We start from the raw sequence: 3,825 nt of genomic DNA, 5'->3' as shown, positions 1-3,825 counted from the left end.
TGACATGTTAACTTCGCACGTTTGTCTCGCTGATTTTTCAAGTTCCCCCCTTAGGAAGACAGTGTCTTTTCATTTATCACACTCCCCACGGGGTAGCGGAGCAGAACTGGCTCAGAGCCGAGCGCAAAGTAAAAGCTCAATAAACAGTAACGGATTAATCTTCACGTACCTCTGGGCTTGACTTTCCTCTTCTCCAGATTTTTATACCTCAGTCTCTTCCCTTCGTTTCTTTTCGGAATCTACTTCATTACCTTAAATTGGCAATTTCCGGTAAAGTAACGCTGGACAGAGGTGACTTTCGTATAACTTACCTCTGATTTCTCAGGGAGTTTCCCATTCTGGAACGTTCCTTGCCCGACTGCCGTCTGAAGAAGCCAAATTCAAAGCAGTCGCCGCCACTTGAGCTCACACCTGAGTGCATCCTCGAGAAGGAAACGTTTTCGTGAAAACTTTCTACGCCAATTTGGGCAGATTCTGACGACAACGAGATTGGCGTGCGTTTCTGTCAACCAATTCGGCGCTGAGTGGCAGAAATTCTATGAAGGAGTAAGGACGCCCGGGGGATATTGTGCATCTCACTGGCTGGGAAGAAACACTGGATGCCCCCTCCCAGGCCCAGACGGCTACGACAGGTGCGAAGGCCGCCCCAGAGGAGCTTCTACTGCCCGCGCAGAGCCACAGGCGGCGCCGGGGGACGTCCATCCCCGGACGCCCAGTCGGAGCCCGGGCGCGGGTTTCCGCCTCAGGCCGGCAACCCACGGGTCCGCAATCGCCACGCAGCGCGGCCCGCCCCCTCGGGCCCTCCGAAGGCTTGGGAGGGGAGGGAGGCGGGGTCGGCCGCGGCGTCACCGCTGACGTAGCCGCCCGACCGGGCCGCCGCCGCCGCCGCTGCTGCTGCTGTCGCCGCGGCACCGGGGAGCGGGGAAGGGGGGCGCGGGAGACGAGCGCTAAGATGGCCGCTCCGGCTCGGGCTGGTGAGTGTGCGTGAGAGGCGCGCGCGGCTGCGGCGGTTGGCGGAGCGAGGCTCCCTGCTGGAGCAGAGATCCGACGGGAGCCCCCAGGGCCCGGGGCACTTAGAGGCGTTTTCCCGCCGCGCAGGGCGCAGGGGTCCTGAGGGAGGGAGAGGGGGCTGCCGACGGACTGAGGGGAGCGAGCCTAGGGGCGCGTGGAGGAGGAGGTGGCGGCAGCGGCGGCGGGTCCGGCGAATTTAGAATTGGCGCCTCTGGGAAGTTAAGGTGGGTCGAGCGATGCCCTGGCCGGTGCCGGTACCCCATGAGTCCCTGGAGATGCTGGAGGAGCGGCGTCCCCTGTGGCCAGGGGCACCGCGTAGCCACCCTGCGCTCGGCTGGGGGCGGGGGACGAGGTGGGAGAAGGGGCAAAATTGGGGGACTTGAGGGGATGCAGAGGGGGAGTTGTGCCCCGACCCGCGTGCCGGAGCGTGGAGGAGATGTAATCGCGAATCTGATCGCGTATGTGATGCGGGCTGGGGCGCTCTGTGGAGCTGACACTGTCGAGATAAAGCCGCATCCTCCTCCTGGCTCTGAGTGCCGCCAAGTGATGCTCGAAGCGCCCCTGGGATGCTTTGGAAGGGCGGTTCTAGTCCTCCATTTAGAAGGAATGTCTTGCCTTCCCTCCATTGATCGGATCCCGACACTGCCAGCACCTGCTGCCACTTAGAGGCACTTGGGATTTCTGAATACCAGCTTTCTAAACCATTCCCGCTGGCCTTCGGGGAAGGAATGCTAATAGGCTAAACTTATTTGGGGGGCATAAAAAAATGTGTCAGCAGAGGGAGAAGAAAATGACTGCTCAAGTTTACGAAATAGTAGGACTCGCCCTCTCCCCCACCCCCGCAATAAAAAAGAAAGTGAAACATGGTAATTGTTTCAACTTCAAGTTTGAGCTGTTGTAAATTCTACTGGTAACTGGATAATTTCTTGCAGTTTTAATTTTGGAAGTTAAAAAATAAGCAAGCCTTGAGAGAGCCGCTTTATCCTCAAACCCCCGCGCCCCATTTTTAAGCCTTAATTGTCAGATCCTGCGAGTAACGGGGTTGTGAAATTAGCATAGAAATACGACTTTCAGGCCCTGCACTTGAATTCCTTATTATCTGTTAAGTAGCTGCCTGTGGGGTAAAAGTAGGGGGGTGGTAATGTTGGGCCTGGAATTCCATTTTGAGTTGTCTTTAAAACCAGCTTTAGGTATAAACAAGGAAAAAGAATTGGCTGTTCACTGTGATCAAATTAGGAAAGCCAAGCATAAGTTAAGCACATGTTTATAGAATATTTCATAATCACAGTGAGATTCAGTACTTAGTTGTCTTGAAAGAGATGAACACTTTGTATTCTTGGAATCCTAATCTTTTTAACCTTAATTTAGCGTCTCAGCACATTTGAAAGAGATTTAATACATTTTGTCTCATTTAGCCTCTCTCCCCTGCACTGCCATTTCTCTAGCTTTTTGTGTCCTAGCCATTAATTTTGCAATGGGTAGCAGATTTTTCATTCCAGTATTTATCATTGTAGACTATTCATATTGAAATTTAGACACATTCTGATATTGAACAGAGTTCAATACATACATGGTAGAAAGTTGAAGTGTTTTGACTGGTGTGATTGTGCATAAATCTTATTTTTTGTTGAAAATATTAATGTCCCACATTTTTTTTAAGCTTAAAAAATTTAAGTGATTGGTGAATCTGCGTTTAGTGTAATATACAATGATAAACTTTTTGGAATATTTAAAATGGGAAATCCGTTGAAGATTTGGGTTAAATGTTTGAAGTATATTGTTTCTACCCAATTGTCTTTACCCCCCCTTTTCACATATTTTTTTTCTTGCACTCCAAAAAGAAAGAAAGAAGGTATCATATATACCTCTACCAAACTTTTCCTCTACACACTTGAATCTTACTGAGTGTTATAGCATTGGTAGTACATAAGAGGATTTTCTGCTTGTTGGATTGTTTGAAGGCAGAGTCTGATTGTATTTTATTTGTAACCCTAGCACCTGACTTACTGCTTAACATGGAGGAAAAAACCCTGTAAATGTTCGCTCAATTGGGTTTTTGGATCATACAGAAGTACAGGGAAAGGCAACATTTTGGCATCTTGGTAGCAGAAAAAAATATGCTTTGAAGTTTTTCTCCTTCCTGGCAATGTTAGCCAGAAGGAACATTGCCAGATTCTAATGGAGTTGTCTAGTTGAGGGAGATTAGAGAGAGGCTGAGAGCATGGGCTTAGGAGTCTAATCAAGATCGGAAATGTATGCCCAATCATTTCCTGAATTCAGTAATGGGGACAGTTTTGCCATTAGGCCCAGCCCAAACAGGTGACAAGTAACTAAAATATAAAAGGATTCTACCAATACTGGTTTCTGACAAAGATTACTATAAGAAGTACAATTGATTTTTCATAGCACTTTCAGACATCATAAACACTTTATTATAAGAAATTCATTTTTAATGGAGTTTTACATGCCATAGGAAACTAATTTATAGTCCAAGAATATACTTGTTAGGCCAAGTCATATATGTACTAGAATAGTCTGGCCATTTCACACAAAGTATTTTAGCTCAATTTACTAGACCCATGGTAGAATGCTCAATCTTTTTATGAATGTTTCCCCTATTGTTATGAAGTTAGCTGCAGTAGGTTGATGTAATGATAAATATTTTGGAACAAAATTGCCTGTGAATGAAATACTTGTAAGTTGTGGTGGGTGAGGAAATCAAATAATCTGGCAGCAGAACTTGCTTTTCCTTAGATGGTCAACTAGATACAATCTCTGTGCCTCAGGAGAGGCATGCTAAGACTTGAAGAAGGC

The 3,825-nt window shown here is 47.7% G+C and overlaps 1 protein-coding gene across 1 annotated transcript in view; it reads left to right on the top strand.

Annotated features, from left to right (window-relative positions):
• The first annotated feature begins 917 nt into the window (after positions 1-917).
• USP44 (ubiquitin specific peptidase 44) overlaps positions 918-3,825 on the top strand; it is a 24,275-nt gene continuing 21,367 nt past the window's right edge. The window contains exon 1 of the mRNA XM_007468218.1: positions 918-974. The gene's annotated coding sequence lies outside the window, so the exon portion shown is untranslated. The remainder of the gene's footprint in view (positions 975-3,825) is intronic.

Source organism: Lipotes vexillifer, unplaced genomic scaffold (genome assembly GCF_000442215.2).
Source record: "Lipotes vexillifer unplaced genomic scaffold, Lipotes_vexillifer_v1.1 scaffold180, whole genome shotgun sequence".
In the NCBI taxonomy this organism is placed as follows: Eukaryota; Metazoa; Chordata; class Mammalia; order Artiodactyla; family Lipotidae; genus Lipotes; species Lipotes vexillifer.
Note: the sequence above shows the minus strand (reverse complement) of the source record. Positions and strands in the feature narration are given on the sequence as shown.